The sequence below is a fragment of the Panthera tigris genome, chromosome A1 (assembly GCF_018350195.1).
Source record: "Panthera tigris isolate Pti1 chromosome A1, P.tigris_Pti1_mat1.1, whole genome shotgun sequence".
Classification (NCBI taxonomy): Eukaryota; Metazoa; Chordata; class Mammalia; order Carnivora; family Felidae; genus Panthera; species Panthera tigris.
Genome location: NC_056660.1, coordinates 31,822,166 through 31,847,172, shown reverse-complemented (window position 1 = coordinate 31,847,172; position 25,007 = coordinate 31,822,166). Strand labels below are relative to the sequence as shown.

The 25,007-nt window shown below is 36.2% G+C and overlaps 1 non-coding gene across 1 annotated transcript; it reads right to left on the bottom strand.

Moving 5' to 3' along the window:
* Positions 1–203: 203 nt before the first annotated feature.
* On the bottom strand, positions 204–309 carry LOC122232083. The gene has a single exon (XR_006209433.1). It is a non-coding gene; the product is annotated as a U6 spliceosomal RNA (small nuclear RNA).
* Positions 310–25,007: the final 24,698 nt, after the last annotated feature.

The window sequence follows — 25,007 nt, the reverse complement described above, 5'->3', positions numbered from 1 at the left end:
ACAATTTGCAACATTTATAGGACAATGAAGAAAAGTCATATGATCAATAAGAGAGAAAAACTTCACAAATAAGCCAACACCTATTATTGATGGGGGGGAAACCTCACCATAGAAGGGGACTTCTTTTATTTGATAATCTGAATGGGAAAAAAACAAAAAAACATATGTAATATTGAAGTATTGATAGCTTTCTCTCTGAGACCAAAGATAGTCAATATCAACACTTCTATTGTATCATCCTGTCCAGGGGCCATGCTAATCTTCTCTGTATCTTTCCAATGTTAGCATATGTGCTGCCTAAGCCAGCACCACTTCTGTTGTATATCAGAGAGCCTAGAAAAGGCAATACAGACAGAAAATGAGAAACAAAGATGAAAGACAAAGATGAAAAATACATACAAAACAATTTATCTTCATTTTCTAGGAGTATTTGTTTAGCATTTGAGGGCTTACATAGACATGTACCTGCACACTTCTCCAAAATCATTACTTAGGGGCAATTCCATAATGGTGATTTCATCATGAAATTCACAGGTATTAATGATTTTTAAAGCTCATTTCATTTTTAAACATATCCATAAATAAGAGAAGCATTTACTGAACTACTTTGAATAATTTTTTGTTAATGTTTTTGACAATTATAAACATTATCAGTGGTTGATTAGTAAATACTTCAATGACAGAGTTTTAACTTCATATGCATACTTTTGTTAACAGACATAAAAAATGCTTGAACATTCTCAGAATGTGTTTATGGACATTTTTTCTTGACCTAAAACAGACATATATGCTTTAAGAGAAAATACTTATTTATCTTTTTTAAAAAGGTTTCTTTTGCAGAGGAGTTTAGGGTAAGACAAATCCATGTTTATATTGTGGCCTTTTCAAATATCTTATTGAAAGTATTCTGGTATACTTTTATAATAGAAAGATACAAAGCACTTCAACATTGTTGTCTTCATGCTTATATATCAACAAAATTATTTAGGATGATTGAGAATGTTTCAACAGTAAAAATGATTTAACAAGATCCTTGAATCTACAACCTAGAAAAACATAGATAATTCTAGTATTTCCAATCTCTAATTTTGTGATATTTGGTTTCACTAAGACTTGGAATTTTAAAAATCATATCTGGGTGTACTCAAGTCAATGCTGAGTTAATATCTGTGAGAAAATTCAACACTGGAGAAATTTGGACTAAATAATTACTAAGACAACTTTCAATTCTAAGGTTCCTTTATTCTGGTACTGAGTGAACTATTCTGCAACATGTGTGGATTTCTTGACAGTAATAATAGCTCCCACTCAATTAACTGAATCCCTGCGAGGTTGGTTTGATGCAACTGAATGTCATATATCAATCGTGCTGGCCCAGGGATTTCTGCTGCCCAAATAATCAGATAGACTTGGTAATAAACTATTTATCTTTTGCATGTCAATTGGCTATTTCTATGGTCAGAAATACCTAAATATGCAATAAATTGAAAAATTTTATCTTGACATTTGGATATAGCCTACTACAGATGGGATATGACTTCAAATGATAGGAACTAGTGTCATAAAACACAATGTTTAAAATAAAGACTAGCATTTATCAAGAATGGAAGCTGACCTTTGGAGAAAATTAAAGTTTATGTGCCTAGATCTCACCAGGCTGTCATTAACATAGATTATTTTACTCTGTGCCCAATAAAGAAAATACTTGACTATTTTACCTAGTTATATTATGTTAATAAAATGAATAGTACCCAAATTTGAATAGACCCCTCTTGTGTGTGTGGAGTTTTAATAATTACTAATTTATAGCAAAAGCAACAAGTAGTAAACACAGTTGTGCTCAACCAAGAATATGTTTGTCCTCCAGCAGATATCTGGCAATATCTGAAGCTATTTTTGGTTTTCAACAAAATGTGGGGAGCTACTCCACTGGAAACTAGTGGATGAAGAGCAGGATGCAGCTAAGCACAGGAGCAATCACACACAATAAGCATAATTCTGTCCAAAATGTTAGTGATTCCAAAGTTCAGAATCCCTGAGCTAATGTTTGCGGGGTGGGGGGGTGGGGGGGGGCGTGGGGGAGGTTATCATACTGTTTACTGCATGCTTCATTTACAATCTTTTTTAAAAAGGTCTTTTAGGGGCGCCTGGGTGGCTCAGTCAATTAAGCGTCAGATTCTTGATTTCCACTCGGGTCATGATCTCATGGTTGTGAGATCAAGACCCACATCAGGCTCTGCACTGGATGTGGAGTCTGCTTTATATTCTCTCTTTCCCTCTTACTGTTTCCCGCCCCTGCTCGTGTGCATACCTGCTCTCTCTCAATCTCTAAAAAAAAAAAAAAACAAAATACAAAAAACAAAAAACAAAAAACAAACAAAAAAAAACACTTTCATTTAATATTGACAGAATGAGAAGTAAGCATGGGACAGGGTTGAACACAGCTAAAGTATAGCTAATTTTTAAATTTGGGGAACACTATTTTTGTAACACATATGAATAGATAACATACAGGGAACTGTTAGTAGAAATGAGCTTTACACAGAAAGGAGAGAATGGCATGATATAATTTATGTAAGAAGACATTAGTTTCCACAAAAACAAATGGGTAAGCATTTGCTGTGAAGTAAAGGTTCAACTGATAATCTTCCTCTTCTTCCGTTACTTGTATTTGTATATCAGCATGCTGGGACGCAAATCCACAACTGCTCCTGGAGCATGTTAGTCTTCAAGTAGTATCTTTAGGTTTCAGACATTTGGTTTGTTTTTGTTTTTTTAGTTATCAGCATTTAGTTGCTTAAGTACTAGAATAATTAATTGGAAAGCAGGTCTCATTTCCTGAACTCAATATCCCACAGATTTTCTGGTTCGATGTCAAGGAAAGTAGAGCTATTTTTCTATATCTGTGTTCTTTCCTTCCCATACAAATTAGAAATCAGATGCTTTTAAAACTAAGTATCATTTGAACAATATAAAATCCATACATTCTCCACATGACTCCTTTACCAGCAGAATATTCTGAAGCAAGTATAATATGATACAAATTCCCCATGGTTCTTCAATAATTTTTTTAAGTGCCATCAAATATCAAATAAAGTGATGGAAAACTGAAAAAGTTCAAACAAACTTTAACTTTCTAAAAGAAATTATAGTAGCTTTTGTTAAAAAACAAAATTGGTCTGCCCAGTCTGCCAAAATGAAATATCACAGGCTGGATAAAAAACCAGAAAAATTTTTTTTCCCCAGTTCTGGTGGTTGGAAGTTTAAGATCAAAGCAGCAGCAATGCTGGTGTCTGATGAGATCTCATCTTGGATTACAGATGGCCTCCTTATGTCCTCACATGGCCTTTTCTCTTTATATGCCTGGAAGAGAGGGAGCTCTTTGAAGTCTCTGCTTCTTCTTCCAAGGATCCTAATTTTATCAGATTAGGGTCCCATCATTATCACCTCATTTAACCTTAACTACCTACTTGAGGACCCTATATCTAAATATAGTCACATTGGCCATTATAGTTTCAACATATGAATTTGGGAAGGACAAATTTCAGTCTGCAAAAGCTATATTTTTCTGTTTTCTCAGATTATGGTAATCCATAAAATAACAATAATATACATAAAAGTGCCATTTATATGTTAAAAAGATGATAATCCTATTGGTTAGCAGATACTGTGTTGGTCTGTCAGGGTAGGGGACAAGACAGAAACATTCACTGACATCCTGCAACTAATAGCCTAATGGAGAATATTCTGGAACAAGGCTAGTGATACCATGAATTGTGTGTTTATTCCTATAGATTTGGAGATATCATGGTGGGAAGAAGCAATGTGCTTACATTTTGGCCTATGTTTATATTTTTAAATACAAGGTAAGGTTATGAGAATGAAAAGAGGCAGGATTTCTGGTAGGTAAGGACCTGGAGGATAGTAGAGAGTACTGGAAAAGGAAATAGTTTCCTTAAGAGGGCAAAAATTAAAAATATATAGTAATACTGTGAATCATTGTTGAAAATCCAGTTAAATATTGTGACCATATTAAAATGATCATAAATGTACACTCTGCCTCTGTTTTATCATATGAAAGGACAGAGAAAATAGACAAAACTAAATCAATAGCAATAATGACGATGTTAGCTTGAAAGTATTAAACACTTGCTGTGATAAACACCTTCACTGGATTATTTCATCCTTTTTATAGTAATTCTGTGAAGTATCTACTATTAGTTTTCTCATGTGATGTTTGAGTAAATTGAGGCTTACAAAGATTTAAATAAATCTGCAAATAATGATTAGTATAAGAAAAGTGCACGTAGTTTGACTTCTTCAAATACAAGATTCTTAGATCCTTCACTGTTTCTTCCAGGGTCAGAACTTTGGCAGGTGCATGTGATATGACATCAGGGATACAATAAAATTAAATCATCCACAGGAGTAATTGAAAAGATAAATCATGAAATGTTGCTAAATGGGACTGGGACTAAACACTAAATAAAGACTTAGACAGGAGGATGTCAATGGTCTTCTGCGTAATAATGAAGAAGAAAAACCTGCATTTGGAGTACTTGAGTACAGAGGAAAAAAGGTGGCTGCATAGTTTGATGTTTAAATTATTTATTATGTTTGGTGACACTGTTTCTGAAGAAAAACATAACTGTGATTGCAGAAATGAGTTAATGAAAACAAGGGAGGAGAAAGTCATTAAAAAATATGAATATGAAAATCCTAGCTGTCAAAACCCCAGAGGCCAGGGGATTCAAGGGGTTATCAATGAGTATCCAATATACCAAAAATGTCAGAATCTGATGTGTCAGCCATACCCAAGTCATCAATGAATTAAAGGATGGGAGTTGATTAATCTAATATTGATGATAGATGCTAAAAATACTTCTTTTATATCCTAGGGGTATGAAAAATAATATGGAAGCAGTAGTGAGTGTCGAAGATAACATCTTCACTCTTGCCCTGAATTATGAAGGGTTCGAACAAATAAATATTTTTCCTGGATGATTACAGAAGAAACAATATTCTCTGGGAATGGCCAGATCTCATTTGAAGCAATACTGTGAAGGAAGCATTCAGAGAATGGGTTGGCTGACTTTAGAATAGGCATTTCAAGAGATTAGTTGAAAGCAGGACAAAGAAACTAGTCATGAAATGCAGATTAAAAGAAAGGAAGTTCAAACAGAGAGCAAGGGTCTAACAATTTAGCACATCATATATTATAGAATCAATTGGCATGCTAACTGGACAGCAACAAACAGCAGCAAATAGGAGCGTTAGGTATGGTGAAGTTAAACTTAATAGCCTCTCAAAAGGTGCTTTACAGATTGTAGCCGTGATTCTGAAATGAGATCTCGTAGAAGATGATATAGGCTTGGGAGGTTGTGTGTGTTAATTTTCTTCACAGCCTGCTAGTATTAGCAGATACAGTAAGGATAGCACTGCCAGAAAGCAACAAGAAAGCAAGGAGGAGTCATATTACCCTTCAAACTGAGTTTTGGAGCAGAGGCTGGTGTCAGCAGAGGTCAAAAAGACACACGTCTGGTTCAAGATTTTAATCTCTCAGTGCCCTCTTGAGTGGTAGGAAGTATTCCACTTAATAACTTCATATTCATTGCAGGACAGTCTCAGGTCTTGATTCCTTTCTCTTCTTCTGCACTGGATTGTTCTGCTTTGGTATTTATGAAATACATATTTTGTGGAATTGACTATATTTACTTTTGAAATGCTATACTGAATAATGTCCCAACAGTTATCTTCCTTCCCAAGTAGAAATCTCACAGGAATTTTATTCTTGTGCCTTATTTTCTTCAGAGAGATCCTATTTTGATTTTCATTCTCTCATATATCAGAAAAAAACCATAGAATAGTGGCTTTCCCTATATTTCTAGATCCAATCTATAAGGAAGTGTGTGTGTGTGTGTGTATATACATATATATATATATATATATATATATATACATATATAAATAGTTGGAATTATACCACTTCCTACATTTTTATAAATGCATAACCACATGAAGGTATAAAATTACATATATTTTCAAATATTTAATATATGTAATTGCACTTGATATTCATATTAACTCTTAATGATTATTCACCTGTTTATATATTTCACAAATATTTGTTGAATGTTATGTGTTTGGAATTTTATTGGTTTCTGTGGCTTGGATAAATACTAGAGCACCACTATTCTGAAGGAGGCAGCTATGTACATGTACAATGTAATCAGTGTAATAAGAAAATTATGCACAAGGTGCTCAATACTAACACACAGAAGAAAGAGTGATAGTCTGTGTATCTGATAGTCCGTAGTGCATTTTGGCAATATTTTTTAGAAAGAATTGACATTAAAGTGAGGTTATGAAGTCTGAATAAGCTCTCACCAAATATGCCACAAAGAGGTAATAGCCAAAAGGGTCGAACACTTGCTAAGGCACAGATCTGTAAAGTTGCAAGGAATCATAGTCAGCTTTGTGCTGCTGGGGAATGGTTGTATTACTTTCAAAGAACATATGTGCCCTGCTAATGAATTGAGGTTTGTTCTTGAAGCAATTGGAAGTTTCTTAAATCTAGTAATCAGTTCTGAAGTGCAACGATTTAAGAGTGGGAGAAGAAACCAGGCTTGTGAGTAATTGTATTTTGTTTCCCTTTTTCCCCACAATCTTTGGAGAAAAGCTTGGTCTTCTGAATGAATTATAAAGATGCTGCAGATAATTAATTCAAATATCCATTGTAAGCTATAGACTTTTTGTAAATTCTTTGCTTGATTTTTTTTCATGTTGTTTCCTTCAATTCCTGTAGGTAGGCAGGCAGGCAGGTAGATAGATAATAGATAGATACACAGATATAATTAATATCAATAATACAACATCAATATTATATGTAGATGGAGAAGTCTTCTTTTTTTACGTTTATTTATTTTGAGAGAGTGCACGAGGTGGGGGAGCAGAGAGAGAGGGAGAGAGAGGGAATCCCAAGCAGGCCCTGCACTATCTGTGCAGAGCCCTATGCAGCGTTTGAACTCATGAACCCATGAGATCATGATCTGAGCGGAAACCAAGAGTCAGATGCTTAACTGACTAGCCACCCAGGCATTCTATAGACAGAGAAGGCTTCTGTATGTCATTAATGATTAATAAGTCCCTCAATTTGACTAAATTTCAGATAAATCTCTGCCAGACATAGGCCTTTCACCACTCCTTTCTCAGAGCATTAAAGTTAGAAAGCTTGCAATTGTAAATTATTTTTCTGCCCCTTTGAAATATAAATCTTTTATAACCTAGGACAATCTTTCTTAAGAACCTGGGAGCTGTTCTTTTGAAATGTCATCATCACGGAAGAGAGGATCCCAATCTCCCAGTCTCTGTGGGAAGATAGGAGCCTAACTTCGATAAGCACCAGTTAGCAAACACAGACTCTTTTGTCACATGAACCAACCTCCCCACACCAAATCCCTCCATACTTTCCTATCAACTCAACCCAGTGCTCACAAACTTTCCTGCCTTTTAGGAGAGTAGAGTTCAGTATCTTTCCCCTACTTCAATACTCTTGAATAGTTTTCCGTATCTATTTAACTCCGTCCAATGCAATTGCTCTTGGACATCATGAGGCCCTGAATTCAAAGCCAGCTGAAATTCAGTCCAGCTGAAATTCTTTTTATATGCAATGCATATAGATTTCAAAAAATGGGACAAGCATTTTTTTTCTTGAATTTTAGTAGTTGGTCATGGTGCAATTTTTCATGATTTATCTGTCTCCACATAGATTTTATTGGTTAAATTATAGTAGCTATATCAAGAGTACTCTACAGATTACATTTATAATAGTTAAGCATTATTATATAAAGTTCCTTGATAACTGGAAAGATGACTTCGATTTCTTTCCATCCATCATCACACCTGAAAATAATGTTAAAACAAGCATGCATTTAATAAATGTTTTGCATGATAGGGAAATTCTGATAACAGCTGACTCATGGATGGGGAAAATCATTGGAATAGAAAACAGGTGCAGGGACACAGTAAATACAATTATGGAGATTATTTCATCTGATTATAATCATGATGGCTAATGTTTAGTTATATCCATATAATTTCAGTAAATGGAGTTGATCACCATATGGCAGAATTTGACTTACTGACTATTAAACTAACACACACACACACATACACATACACACACAGAGAAACATTCCTGTGATCATGATGCTTTTGCTTAACATACAGATGTACCCTTCTAAAAGATGTGTATCTATATTTTAGCTATGTATACATGAAAATTTGAAATTGCAAAGTAGTTTAAGTGATTACTTCTATAGAATTCAAATATATTCTTATCTTCACCACATTACAAAATGATTTACCATTAAGTACATCCAAATAAAGGCATACACTATTACATTTAATTGTTTTAAATTGTTTTATGGGTCATTAATGATTTGTCCAATGGGAATGAGGATCAAAATGAACAAAGATAAAACTTATCCATTATATAGTGTTTCACTTCTAAAGATTTTATTTACATAAAATTTACTTAAAAGAAATTCATATGCAGATACATATTTTTAAAAACATAAAATATATATGGTGTATTCCACTAAAAGAGTTTTTAAGGACTCATATTGGGATTATTTAAAATCAAAAAGAAAGGAAATTATTTGCACAAATTATCTTTCAACTATTTAGTGCCCTGGAGCAGTCATCTGTTACACAGAATACTACATCTGAAAAATTTGGTTTCTTACCCAAAGACAAGAGTTTAGTTTCTTAAGAATATAAATATTTTCTATAAGAAAACCAGAATAAATTATTTCCATTTTTTCTTAAGACTACATTCACTATCTACCCATTACATGAAGTAAAATATATCTGCATATTCCCAAATTGATATTTATATAAGTGAGACACAAATTTAATCAAAGATTTTGAAATAATAAAATTTACTTTAAAAAGATTACTTCATAAATATTTTGATGACTTTAATATTATATTCATTCACAAATTAACTTTTTGGTATAAACTGTTACATTAAATTGCTTATTTTTACTCATAGATTTTACTAAAGAAGAATTATTCTTTAATATTTTTAAGGAAATATTTTGAAGAAAATTTTTTCTTGCATCCTAATGAGCAATCCCAGCAATTAGATGAAGACTATATTTAATGTTACAGATGACAAAATGTAAGTGAAGAAACACTGAACCCACAGAACACTGTGTTCGGATACTCTCTTCTACTCAATCCTAGATGTAGGTCAGTTCTCCCTCACACCTTGATACGATAGACTCAGCATTTGGAGCTTAAGACAAATAAGGCAAACAGGAAAGCTCAGTTGACATGAGTTTCTATGTCAAGGGAGTAAATTTCTTACAACATGCTCCACAGTCAGTCTCACCTCTGAATATCCTATCCCAAAAGCCAGGTTTTAAGAAAGTGGTAAGCATATTTGTTTGCTATTATTTAAGTATAAACAGCTATTAAGAGAAAACTCAATGGGGCAGATGATAGAACCTACATGCTTTTGAGTTCCAGGTTCATTCAGGCTTGTCCTCAATCCCAAAGCCCTGGAATACCTTGCTCTGTGATATTGAGTCCTGGCTGAAAAGATCTGGATCCAGCAAGTATATACAGGCAATGAGACCAATCTGGCTAGTCCTTGCTGACACTTCTAAATAGAGATGGCTTCCTGGCCAAGAAAAAGTAAAGCAAACATTTTCTTATTTCTTATTAGGAAACAAGAGCCAACAAGAACATGTTAACACTCAATTTCTCAATGAACTAGACATTTGGGCTCTTCCAATATGGAATGTAAACAAATGTAAACATGAGGAAATAGGGAATTTCTATGGGAAAACATACACATACACACATACACACACACGTGTGTGTGTATGTGTGTATGTTGCTCTCTCTCAATATATATATTGAGAGAGAGTGTGTGTGTGTTATATCCAAGGCACACAGGTGGCTCCAGAAGAACTTAAGTTTATGCTCTTAGGGTCATCTCTGTCCATCACCTACCCGTAAAGAATGGACCACCATATCAGGTATTACCACATCCTCCCAGGTGAAGGAAAGGATTTAAAGTGAATGCTCTTGGTGGGATTTTATCCTGGCACCAGCTAATTAACAATCAGAGGTCAGGGAGTGTTATGAGGCTAACTGCCCCAGATGCCTCTTTATGTCTGACTAGACTGCAGTTTGTAAATTAGGTAGGAGTTACTACAAGTACCCTTCTCCAGGACTACCAACCCAGGCCACACAGTCTTAAATTCCACATACAACTTCAAAGTGGTTCTCAGAAAGAGAGAGTCAAGATATATTTAAACTAAAGTAAAAATTTTAATGTTTAAGTTGGCTACTATTAGCCTGGTATTTCCTCCGTAGCTCCTCTGGTTAGGGATTATTATTCCTATTTTACCGAGATGAAAATGGGCTCAGATTGTTGAGAGGTACATTTCAGGCCACAAAACTAGTCCATGGTAGACCACAAAAGCAAGGAGGGATCGATTGGCTTCCAATGGTTGTACAACACATTCATTCACTCTCTGAAGCACAAAGGCATCATATGAAGACACAGGGAATCTGTCTGGAAGGAACTCAACATGAAGGGTGAGGATAGAATCTGGAACAGAACTTTAGTCTCAGTACAAGCATTATTTTGATTTAATTTCTGATCCCTACATCCTCAGGGCATTTGGAAGGCAAGAAAGGCAAAAGCACAAAACACTTTCATGTCTTTGAATCCAAATCACTACAGTTTGTTCCTCTTTTTCTTCTCCTCTGCCTTTTCCCCCATATATTACCACAAACGCCTTGGGTTTTATTTAAGAAATCTGAAAAAGCCAAATAGGGATGCTCTCAAACTTGCATTTAGACCTGCTCATGATCCTTGTGTCATGGTAATTTTCACTTAAGGCAAGACACATTTGTAGCAAGACACATTTAAGAAAAAGATATTTATTATATTTAATTCTCAATGACTATGTAAAGACTAAAAAACTTCACAGAATGCAACTGACATAATCCTCACCACCACTAAGCGGTAAATTTGTACCTAAACTCAAATTCATTAAGTTGAAACCAGTTTGCTTTTCATTACAAAATAGCTAATGCAAAACAGTTCTCTTAGCATGGAGATAAGAGGCTCTGGATACAGCTCAAAAGAGGTATTTAGATAAATACATAAAAATTTGATACAATTAATTCCTAATGACCAATAATTTTAATGAACTAAATTGTGTAATATGCCATATTTATGCAAAAAATCATAAAGCAGTGTCTTAAGGAAAAATATACAATTTCAGAAAATTCATTGTTAAGTATGAAAGGTAGGGTCTAACTCAAATTGAAAATCATACCAACTAGTGTCTGCCTTTTTTAAAAAATATATATTCATCCTGATAAACATTTCTATAAAATTTGAAAGTAAATCTACAATAGTTTACCAGTATATTATGAAGTCATATTTGGTCAGTGATTTCAATGGCACCTTTAAATAGGAGAGCATTCTATCTGAATATATGTGATTTTAATAAAATCCTTAAATCACAGAAAAATAATTACATACAGTAAATGTATCGACTAACTTATGATTGAGATTTCATTTTCATTAGGTTTATATTTTCCCTCTTGAGCAGTTCTATTAATTTCACGTTTAAAAAAGTTCTCACAACTACAAAAAATGTAACAATACCTAAGTGCTCCAAAACGAATAAAATTAGCATTTGTGCCCTGCACACTTCTGATGTATTACATAGATCGAAGGCGTAGAAAGCACCTCTCCAGAGATGTGAGAGCTGCTTTCATTTTCATCTTGGTTGGAAGGCTACATAAAAGTGATGTGAGTAGAATAGGTGTTAAAATAAATAGAGATCTCTATTCAGCTTTAGTTGTTTGCAAAAAGTCACAGTTCTTTAGAATGTCATTAACTTACCTAAGGCCAGACCTCAGTTTGCATATAGAGAATGGCTGAAGGGAAAGATATTACATGTGAATTAAGAGTTTTCTGGCTCATTTCTCAGATTATATAATAGCTCAGGACAAAAAGATCATGTTAGTCATTAATGTTCCTATGTAAACACATGGTTGGAAACATTGTCTATTTACTGAAAGAGAAAACAAAAAATGAAAAAAAATCTAGTGTTTGTCTCTTCAGAAAAAAATGCATTTTAGTGGGGGTATTTTTTATGACACCCCATCATCATTCTCCTGTGACTGCTGCAGGCTTTTGTTCTGGGTTCCCTCAACAGTGAGAGGACCCACACTCTGCAGATCCACCTGACTTTCCACCAGAGTGCAGGTCCACGGGAGAGAATGGAACAGAGGAAGTTGGTGCTTTCTCTCTTATCTTCTTGCTCATATCACTGTAGTAAATAACTAAAAGCTTCCACTCTCATTTTTTGTCTTGTTGCTTTAATCTGCTACTCCCACACTCCGCAGCTCAGGTCTCTCCCAGTTCAGAGGAGCTCTGACAAATTGGCACCGTGAACAAGATAGCCTATTAAGCACAATGCCATTCTGGAAGAGCAAAAAGCCTGAAGATCCTGCAGGGTTCCTTTGGGAGGGGATAGTGGAGTCTACAGGGCATTCTAGAGGGGTGCTAGCTAATTATTTGCAAGCATCTGAGGGTCCTGAGGCACTTCACCAATGTGGCTTTGGAAGTGGTCGTGGAACCCATGGGGCCCTTTGCCCGATGGCCAATGGGCCTGGCAGAGTGCTCAGTGGGACCATGGGCCATTCTTGGAGGATGCCAGCAGATTATTCATATAAATGTCTCAATTTCCAAGAGGATCTTTGGGTCCTTCTCTTTAGCCCCCACATCCCAGGCTGAACTCACCTCAAGGTCAGATTAAAGATATAACAAGTTTTCAGAAAAAGATAAGGAAGCAATTCCCTAGTCACTGCTTTTGGTCCTCCAACAATGGTACCAGAGGTGGTCAAGGGGGTCCCACAAGCTGGATGCTTCAAAGACATCCCTGGCGCCTGATAAACACCCTGCACTGCAGCAAGTTAATGAAACTTTAGACAAGAAAAATAGTATACAGTCTATTAGGTTTGCTTCTGCCCCAAAGAGAATTAGGAGACTTAATTATATCCCCTTGCGAGGTAACCTTGCTAAAGTCGGTGAGAGTCACACATTGTGGGGCTGTTACCACTAGCCCACTGGTAAGAGTGTCTTCTGATCACAGATGATGAGTAGCAGTAGCAGCATAAGAAAAACTGCCTTCCTGGTGCTGCCCTGCTCCAGGGAAGCTGGGGAACCCAGCTGGGGCTCTACCCAAACCTGCACAAACCGCTTTGCACTTCCCCAGGAGTCCTAGCAAGTGGGACTCCACCTGCTCCCCGCCAGGCCTCTTCCACTCGACTTTCCATTCCTTCCCCATGCTCTTGACCAGATCCCGACAGGTGGTCTCTGTGACCTACAGGGATTCTGTTCACTCTGGGGATGGGTCAGAAGGCCCCAGTGCCTTTTGCCCTGACTTTTCAGCTTTCAGAAATAAAACTAGGAGAAAATCTAATGTCCTTAGGTCTCCAAGAGGGATCAGAGATTAAAACTCAAGAAAAAAGGTTTTAAAAATTGCACTTCCTGGGCTTTTTAGATACCAATGCACACAGGTAACTGTGATCCTTATAACCCCTGGGGCCAGAATGAGGGGAAAACAGGTAATACTCTGTGACTTGGATTTGAGGCCACAATCACACACAACTTTGCCCAAGTCCAGCTGTAGATAGGTCTCTTTAGAAGCCTACAAACTTCCATTGTTATTGTTCTTCTACACAACATGCCTTCTTTCTTTAGCTACGTTTACTTTTTTTTTTTTTTTTTTTAATTTTTTTTTTCAACGTTTTTTTATTTATTTTTGGGACAGAGAGAGACAGAGCATGAACGGGGGAGAGGCAGAGAGAGAGGGAGACGCAGAATCGGAAACAGGCTCCAGGCTCCGAGCCATCAGCCCAGAGCCCGACGCGGGGCTCGAACTCACGGACCGCGAGATCGTGACCTGGCTGAAGTCGGACGCTTAACCGACTGCGCCACCCAGGCGCCCCTACTTTTTTCTTTTTATCATTTGCATTGAGCAGGAGTGGGATAGTAATTTCTATATGAAAAGGTCATTGTAAGGCTCAAAATGATTTATAAGGAAGCTTTTACTAAACACTGAAATCTATATAAACCTAAGAGAGTACACTTATTTATGTATTTTAATTAAGCTACATTAAATTCTATGGTGATGAATAGTTTCTTTGCAAATAATAGCTGTATACTAAGTCCTAATCAGCCTTTTGTCTTAAGATAACACCTGCTACTCCTAATGTATGCTGTCTTGATTAACAGAAAAAAATACTTTGTACTGGTGTTCACTCCAGATTATTTTGCTCTTTTCCATTTCCTTTGCTCTAGAAACTAAAAGAGTGCATTTAAAGCATCCTATATAAGATATTAAGTGGAAAAATATCAAAAAATGGCAAACTGGTTATACACTAGCATACTTATAAAATCTGTTTTTTAATTGCCTTTATAGAGATACTTGGCTTTTTTATCAACACAATTAAATTCTAAGTACCCTGTGTTATATGTAAGTGATGAATCACTAAATTCTACACCTGAAATCAATTTTACCATATATGTTAACTAACTAGAATTTAAATAAAAAATTGAAATTAAAAAATACTAAGTACCCCAGTATATAAAAATGTTTGTGTCCTAAGAGCCAGAAGAATTGGATTCTTGCGTTAACCCTATCTAAAGGCACACATATGGTTTAAGCAAGCTGTATCAATTCTGAGCCTGTTTTCTCATCTGTGAAAAGAGGGATTGCATTATGTGACTTCTAAGTAACTTCTAACTGGGATAACAATATACTTTTTATATATGTAAATTAAAGAATTATTGGAATTCAAACTTGTTAATACTGGATATTTTAATTTTTTATTGTGTAATATTCTAAGCCTAAAGTAGTGGAGAGAATATAGCTATGATCCCCAATGTACAGCTCATGCAGCTTACACAGTTATCATTTTCTGGGCAATTTTATCTATACACCTTCTAGTTTATTTTTTTTTCTTTTTTCTTTTTTTTTTCAATATATGAAGTTTATTGTCAAATTGGTTTCCATACAACACCCAGTGCTTATCCGAAAAGGTTCCCTCCTCAATACCCATCACCCACTTTTTTTTCTTTTTTTAATGTTTATTTATTTTTGAGAGAGACAGAGACAGAATGTGAGTGCGTTAGGGGCAGAGAGAGAGGGAGACACAGAATCCAAAGCAGACTCCAGGCTCTGAGCTGTCAGCACATAGCCCAACACGGGCCTTGAACTCACGAGCTGTGAGATCATGACCTGAGCCCAAGTCGGACGCTCAACCAACTGAGCCACCTAGGCGCCCCTACACCTTCTAGTTTCTACCCTTCTTCTTATTGTTATATCACATTCCATACATCAAATAATTCTATCCATAAACACATTGATATATATCGAGAAAATATGCCATGATGCCATCACTCTCCCCAAAGATGAAGAATATTGACCTAGTTAAAAGTCAAACCAGTATTCAAATTCTTTTAATTTACCCATAAAGTTTTAAAATATATTTTATATTGGGGCACTTGGGTGACTCAGTCTGTTAAGTGTCTGACTTCAGCTCAGGTCATGAGCTCGTGGTTCATAGGTTTGAGCCCCTTGTCCAGCTCTGTGATGACAGCTCAGAGCCTGGAGCCTGCTTTGGATTCTGTGTCTCCCTCTCTCTATCTGTGCCTCCCATGCTTGTACTCTGTCTCAATCTCTCAAAAATAAATATTAAAAAATTTTTAATATATTTTATATTGTTTAATTTAGAACTTTGATCAGTTGCTATGTCCCTAAACTATATTTAATCTATAAATTTTCTCTCTCTGTCTCTTACTTGTTTAAGAAACTGGATAATTTACTCCCTAGAGTTACCTACAGTCTTAGTTTTATTGATTTCATTTCTAGATGTCATTTACTATGTACTTATATACATTTCATTTCCTTTATTTTGATAAACAAACAAGTTTAAAATGAGATTCATATTTGGCCAATCAGATAAATCAGATTTAGGTTCAGGTTCGAATTTCCGGCAAGACAACTTTATAGGTTGCCTTGTGATTGTGTCCATTTTGTGATCTTAATAGTCATTTAATTTCTTTTTTTTTCCTAGATCCATTATTTCACTAAAAGTTGCAAATGATGACATTCTTTCATTCCTTCCTCATTACCTGGAATTTCTTTAAAAAGCCTATAGGGTAGGCAACACCTTACTTCTAGCATCTTAGGGTCTCCACTGGGCAAGAGAATTAAAAAAAAACCTAAGATATTAAGAGCACAAAAGCATACAGATTTTAATACGTTGATGGAAGCCCTCATTGGCAAATGAAGACTCAAGAAGTGGCTGGGCAATTATACACTCAATTGAAAAAAGAGACAATTATGGAAAAATGACTAAAATATTTGAAGATAACTCCCTGTCTCTGGTGATAAGAATGTTTCTTTCTTGTTGGTATAAGGAGAGTACATTTCACGCTGAAGTTCTGTCTCCTGAAAGGGGAGGGCAGAGTCCTTCTTGCACCTGCTATTTTTTAAGCATATTTAGGGATGAGTCTGCCATCTTTCTAAGGTATTTCCCTTATCAGTTAGGGATTAAATGCTAGAGTTATCCCTTTATTTGCTAGCTTTCAAATTAACAAGATTTATTTTATGTTCTCCAACTCTATGCAATGATTTGTTGTCATTGGTGCTTCATTATCATTATGAACTTATGATGTTAAATATATTTGATATTATACTGATAAGTACTTTAAAATTATTATTCTTGTGAGGCTTAAATTGTTTTCTCTTTGGGCAGAAGCAGCCTCCTCAATCTGGTTCTTGAATCCTTTGGGAATATTCTTTGTTATTTTTGGAAATCCCCTCAGTTTTTGGCATGACAAATCTTAGCATATGTGCTGCCTGGAATATTCAACTAGAACTTTATTCAAGCATCCCTGACTCCTTTCTTAGGAGTGCTTCTCAAAGATCACAGTCCGAGCACTAGTGATGCTCATATTTACTAGCTTAACCCTGGTATCTAGTCCTTTTTATAAGAAAGGAAAAGTTAAGAGGAGCCAAGATGGTGGAATAGCATGGAAGTTTTTTTGCATCTCTCACCCATGAAATACAGCCAGACCAACACTAAACCATCCTGCACACCTAGAAAACTGATTGGAGGATTAACACAACAATCTGCACAAACTGAACCACAGAATTCAGCAGGTATGTGGTCAGAGAGGTGAGCTTGGGGAGTTAGAAGCCTCAGGAAGGGAGGTGATTTTGTGGATGGAGAGAGGACAGAGACGGGGCGGGGGTAGAGAATACAGGAAAAGCATCTCTCCCCAAAAGCAGCTGGAGAGAAACTGGAAAATCAGAAACAGCCACAGGGAAAAACTAAAAAGGGAGAAAGGACAAAGGAGAAAGGAGAGGGTTTAAATTCCATTAAGACTGTAAACAAGGGGAGCGCAAAGTCTCAACTCCGCACCTCAATACCTGGCAGTGCTCTGGTGGGAAAGGCGAATCCCCAGAGCAGAGTGGGGTCCGGGAGGTTCTCGGGACACACGGGGAAAAGCGGTTCCACTGCTGGAAGGACATTTGGTAGAGACTGTTGAAGCCAACTGATCCCAGCAGACCCCAGAAAATGGCCACATTCGCTGGTGCAGGAATCAGGTCATTAAGGGTGAAGCCTGGTGCCAGATGTGTGTTGTGATTTTCCATAATCCCTGAAACGCTGCTGCTACACTGTCTCGTGAACTTTTTCTGAGGCGGGCTGGCACCTGGCCATACTCTCAGGGCACCGGCAGCAGCAGGGTCCAGCAAGTGTTCCTGGGTGCAGCATTTGGCCATTGCTCAGTGAGACCATCCCGCAGAGGCGTGGAACGGGTCAAAGTCACAGCCCTTCAGAAGTAAGGGGCTGGGGAAAACACCCACATCTGAGACAAAACTTGGGAAAGAGGTACTGCCTGGGGCCTGGTCACAGAGAGTGAAAAAGCGGGTAGTGGACGAAAGCTGAAGACAGAGCACTGATCAGGTAGAACAATGTTCGGATGCTAGAGACTAGTAGCTGGGTGACATCACTTTCACCACTCCCGCGCATGCACAAATGCATCTACGAGTGCCACAACACTACAACCCAGTAAGCTAGCAGCGCCATCTGGTGGAGAACAGAGCCGTTACACTGAGCCCCGCCCAACTGGGCCAACCTCGCTCTTCAAGAACACAAGTCTCACCGCCTACTTAGTTTATGTACTAAAAAGCACTTCAGAGTCTGACTTCTACAGGAAAATGAAGTAATTTGAGTCCTACTTCAATCTGTTTGCAGGTCCATCTACTCAATTTTCATTTTCTTTTTTTTTTCGTTTCTTTTTTTTTCTTGCATACAGAAAGAGGAAAAAAAATCATTTTTATTATCAATTTTTACGAAAAATATTTTTCCTTAAATTTTTTACTATATTTTTTACTTTTGCGTAATTTTTTTTCAAATTCTATTTTACTTCCATCATTTTATTTTAGTGTACTTCAGTGTATTCAATTTTTCAAATTATCAAATGATTTCCTTTTTCTTTTTTTCTCTTGTTCATTTCTTTTCATTTTTCTGATGCAGAAAGAGAAAAACTTCATTTTTACCATAAATTTCTATTAAAAATATTTTTCTTTAATTTTTTTCTATATTTTTTGCTTTTATGTAATTTTTTTCAAATTCTATTTTACTGCCATAATTTTATTTTAGTCTACTACAGTGTATTCACTTTTTCAAATTTTCAAACGATTTCCTTTTTCTTTTTTCTTTCTTTTGTTTTTCTTGAATACAAAGAGAAAAAATTCATTTTTATTTTTAATTCTTATTAAAATTATTTTCCTTTAACTTTTTCTAATATAATCTTTAACTTTGTGTAAATTTATTCAAATTCTATTTTACTCCCATCATCTCATTTTAGTCTACTTCAGTGTATTCATTTTTTCAAATTATCAAACGATTTACTTCCCCCCCTTTTATTTCTCCAATGTGTCAAACGACTTTCAACACCCAAACCAAAACACACCTAGGATCCAGCATCATCTATACGATTTTGTGTGTGTGTGTGTTTTAATTTTTAATTTAATATTTTTTAATTTTAATATTCTTTTAATTTTAATATTTTTTTACTTTTAATTTTTCTACCTCATTAATTCCTTTTCTCCCTCCAAAATGACAAAATGAAGGAATTCACCCCCAAGAAAGAACACAAAGAAACAACAACCAGGGATTTAACCAACACAGATAGGAGCAAGATGTCTGAACCAGAATTTAGAATCACGATAATAAGAATACTAGCTGGAGTCGAAAATAGATTAGAATCCCTTTCTGCAGAGATAAAAGAAGTAAAAAATAGCCAGAATGAAATTAAAAATGCTATAACTGAGCTGCAATCACAGATGGATGCAGCAGCGGGAAGGGTGGACGAGGAAGAACAGAGAATCAGTGATATAGAGGACACACTTAGAGAGAATAATGAAGCAGAAAAAAAGAGGGAGATAAAGGGAAAAGAGCACAGCTTAAGAATTAGAGAAATCAGTGGCTCATTAAAAAGGAACAACATCAGAATCATAGGGGTCCCAGAAGAGGAAGAGACAGAAATAGGGGTAGAAGGGATTAGTGAGCAAATCATAGCAGAAAACTTTCCTAACCTGGGGAAAGACAGAGACATCAAAATCCAGGAAGCACAGAGAATCCCCATTAGATTCGACAAAAACCGACCATCAACAAGGCATATCATAGTCAAATTCACAAAATGCTCATGCAAGGAGACAATCATGAAAACAGCAAGGGAAAAAAAAAAGTCCCTAACCGACAAGGGAAGACAGATCAGGTTCAGAGCAGACCTATCCACAGAAACTTGGCAGGCCAGAAAGGAGTGGTGGGATATATTCAGTGTGCTGAATCAGAAAAATATGCAGCCAAGAATTCTTTATCCAGCAAGGCTATCATTCAAAATAGAAGCAGAGATAAAAAGTTTCCCAGACAAACAAAAATGAAAGGAGTTTGTGACCACTAAACCAGCCCTGCAAGAAATTTTAAGGGGGACTCTCAGAGGGGAGAAAAGAAAAGATGAAAATATAAATATTACACAAACAAACAAACAAATAAATAAATGCCAAAAGCAACAAAAGATTAGAAAGGACCAGAGAACACCACCAGTAACTCCAACTCTTCAAGCATCATAATGGCAATAAATTCGTATCTTTCAGTACTCACTCTAAACATCAATGGACTCAATGCTCCAATCAAAAGACATAGGGTAACAGAACGGACAAAAAAACAAGATCCATCTATAGGCTGTTTACAAGAGACCCACTTTAGACCTCAAGACACCTTCAGATTAAAAATAAGGGGATGGAGAACCATCTAGCATGCTAATGGTCAACAAAAGAAAGCTGGAGTGGCCATACTTATATCAGACAATTTAGACTTTAAAATAAAGACTGTATCAAGACATGCAGAAGGGCATTATATCATAATCAAGGGGTCTACCACCAAGAAGACCTAACAGTTATAAACATTTATGCACCAAATGTGAGAGCTCCCAAATACATAAATCAATTAACCACAAACATAAAGAAACTCATCAACAGTAATACCATAATAATAGAAGACTTCAACACCCACTCACAGCAATGGACAGATCATCTAATCAAAAAATCAACAAGGAAACAATGGCTTTGAATGACACACTGGACCAGATGGACTTCACAGATATATTCAGAACATTTCATCCTAAAGCAGCAGAATACACATTCTTCTCCAGTGCACATGGAACATTCTCCAGAATAGACCATACAATGGCACACAAATCAGCCCTAAGTAAGTACAAAAAGATCAAGATCATACCGTGCATATTTTCAGACCACAACGCTATGAAACTTGAAATCAACCACAAGAAAAAATTTAGAAAGGTAACAAATACTTGGAGACTAAAGAACATCCTACTAAAGAATGAATGGGCCAACCAAGAAGTTAAAGAGGAAATTAAAAGGTATATAGAAGCCAATGAAAATGATAACACCACAACCCAAAACCTCTGGGACGCAGCAAAGGCGGTCATAAGAGGAAAGTATACAGCAATCCAGGCCTTCCTAAAGAAAAAAGAAAGATCTCAGATACACAACCTAACCTTATGCCTTAAGGAGCTGGAAAAAAGAACAGCAAATAAAACCCAAAAACAGCAGAAGACAGAAAATAATACTGATTAGAGCAGAAATTAATTCTATAGACACCAAAAAAATTAGTAGAACAGATCAACGAAACCAGAAGCTGGTTCTTTGAAAGAATTAACAAAATTGATAAAACACTAGCCAGTTTGATCAAGAAGAAAAAGGAAAGGACCTAAATAAATAAAATCAATAATAAAAGAGGAGAGATCACAACCAACAGAGCAGAAATAAAAACAATAATAAGAGAATATTGTGAGCAATTACATGCCAATAAAATGGGCCATCTGGAAGAAATGGACAAATTCCTAGAAACATATACAGTACCAAAACTGAAACAGGAAGAAATAGAAAATTTGAACAGACCCATACCCAGTAAGGAAGTCGAATTAGTAGTCAAAAATCTGCCGAAAAACAAGAGTCCAGCGCCAGATGGCTTTCCAGGCAAATTCTACCAAACATTTAAGGAAGAGTTAACACCTATTCTCTTGAAACTGTTCCAAAAAATAGAAATGGAAGGAAAACTCCCAAACTCTATTAGCCAGCACTACTTTGATTCCAAAACCAGATAGAGACCCCACTAAAAAGGAGAACTACAGACCAATTTCCCTGAGGAACATGGATGCAAAAATCCTCAACAAGATATTAGCCAACTGGCTCCAACAATACATTAAAAAAATTATTCACCACAAGTGGGATTTATACCTCGGATGCAGGGCTGGTTCAATATCCACAAAACAAATAATGTGATTGATCACATCAATAAAAGAAAGGACAAGAACCATATGATCCTCTCTATAGTTGCTGAGAAAGCATTTGACAAAATACAGCATCCTTTCTTGATAAAACCCTCAAGAAAGTAGGGATAGAAGGAGCATACCTAGAGATCATAAAAGCCATATATGAACAACCCAAAGGTAATATCATCCTCAATGGGGAAAAACTAAGAGCTTTCCCCTTAAAGTCAGGAACAAGACAGGGATGTCCACTCTCACCACTATTATTCAACATAGTATTGGAAGTCGTAGCCTCTGCAATCAGTCAACACAAAGAAATCAAAGGCATCCCAATCGACCAGGAGGAGGTCAAACTTTCACTCTTCCCAGATGACATGATACTCTATATGGAAAATCCAAAAGATTCTACCAAAAAACTGCTAGAATTGATTCATGAATTCAGCAAAGTTGCAGGATATAAAATCAATGCACAGCAATCGGTTGCATCCCTACACACCGACAATGAAGCGACAGAAAAAGAAATCAAGGAATCGATCCCATTTACAGCTGCACCAAAAACCATTAAATACCTAAGAATCTAACCAAAGAGGTGAAAAATCTATACGCTGAAAACTATTGAAACCTTATGAATGAAATTGAAGAAGACACAAAAAAAAATGGAAAAAGATTCCATGCTCCTGGATAAGAAGAACAAATACTGTTAAAATGTCAATACTACCCAAAGCAATCTACATATTCAATGCAATCCCTATCAAAATAACACCAGCATGCTTCACAGAGCTAGAACAAATCATCCTAAAATTTGTATGGAACGAGATAAGACCCCAAAGAGCCAAAGCAATCTTGAAGAAGAAACCAAAGCAGGAGGCATCACAATCCCAGACTTCAAGCTGTAGTACAAAGTTGTAATCATCAAGACAGTGTGGTACTGGCACAAGAATAGACACTCAGACCAATGGAACAGAATAGAGAACCCAGACAGGGACCCACAAACATATGGTCAACTAATCTTTGACAAAGCAGGAAAGAATATCCAATGGAATAAAGACAGTCTCTTCAGCAAGTGGTGCTGGGAAAACTGAACAGCGACGTGCAGAAGAATGAACCTGGACCACTTTCTTACACCATACACAAAAATAAACTCAAAAAGCATAAAAGACCTCAGTGTAAGACAGGAAGCCATCAAAATCCTCAAGGAGAAAGCAGGCAAAAACCTCTTTGATCTTGCCCGCAGCAATTTCTTACTCACCATGTCTCTGGAGGCAAGGGAAACAAAAGCAAAAATGAACTACTGGGACCTCATCAAAATAAAAACGTTCTGCACAGCAAAGGAAACAATCAGCAAAACAAAAGGCAACCAACAGAATGGGAGAAGATATTTGCAAATGACATATCAGATAAAGGGTTAGTATCCAAAATCTATAAAGAACCTACCAAACTCAACACCCAAAAAACAAATAATCCAGTGAAGAAGTGGGCAAAAGACATGAATAGACACTTCTCCAAAGAAGACATCCAGATGGCCAACCAACACATGAAAAAATGCTCCACATCACTCATCATCAGGGAAACACAAATCAAAACCAAAATGAGATACCACCTCACAACTGTCAGAATGGCTAACATTAACAACTCAGGCAACAACAGATGTTGGTGAGGATGTGGAGAAAGAGGATCTCTTTTGCATTGTTGGTGGGAATGCAAGCTTGTGCAGCCACTCTGGAAAACAGTATGGAGGTTCCTCAAAAAACTGAAAGTAGAACTATCCTACGACCCAGCAATTATACTACTAGGCATTTATCCACGGAATACACGTGTGCTGTTTTGAAGGGACACATGCACCCCCATGTCTATAGCAGCACTATCAACAATAGCCAAAATATGGAAATAACCCAAATGTCCAACGTCCATCTATAGATGAATGAATGGATAAAGAAGATGTGGTATATACACACACATACACAGGAGTATTACTCAGCAATGAAAAAGAATGAAATCTTACCATTTGCAATTACATGGATGGAACTGGAGGGTATTATGCTAAGTGAAATTAGTCAGAGAAAGACAAAAATCCTATGACTGCACTCATATGAGGACTTCAAGAGACAAAACAGGTGAACATAAGGGAAGGGAAACAAAATAATATAAAAACAGGGAGGGGGACAAAACAGAAGAGACTCATAAATATGGAGAGCAAACTGAGGGTTAATGGAGGGGTTGTGGGAGGGTGGATGGGCTAAATAGGTAAGGGGCACTAAGGAATCTACTCCTGAAAACATTGTTGCACTATATGCTAAATAATTTGGATAAATTTAAAAAAATAAAAAATAAAATTTAAAAAAAGAAAGAAAAAAACAGATAAAAAAGAAAGGAGAAGTTAACAAACTGATATTTATTTATTTATTTATTTATTTATTTATTTATTTATTTATATGTTTATTTATTTTTGAGAGAGAGACAGTGGGTGAGTGGGGGAGGAGCAGAGAGGGAGACACAAAATCCGAAGCAGGCTCCAGGCACCAAACTGTCAGCACAGATCCTGACCCAGGGCTTGAACTCATGAACCACAAGGTCATGACCTGAGGCTAAATTAGACACTTAACCGACTGAGCTACCCAGGTGCCCCACAAATTAATATTTCTTATAAGGTAAATTCTTCATGAATTCATATTGAAACTTCCAATTCAAATTCAGGATGATAAAAATTTACTTAATCATTACAGCTAGTTCTCATTTGTCCCATTTTCAAAATCTGGTCTCCAACATCACCAACATAATTATTTATTTCCTTTATCATACAATACAAATGCAACTGTATTGCAATTATAATGGTAACACTACCTCCAAATGTATAACAGTCTTAACAATACCAACACTACTTTCCAACTTCATGACTAAAATGAGGTTAAGATTTTCCTCTTGCTTTTGTTTGTTCATTTCTCCCTTTGGTAACATAGAGTGTGCGAAGGCATTGGAAATAATTTTTTCTATTAGTTATCCAAACTACTGAATATGAAGTTAAGATCATTTG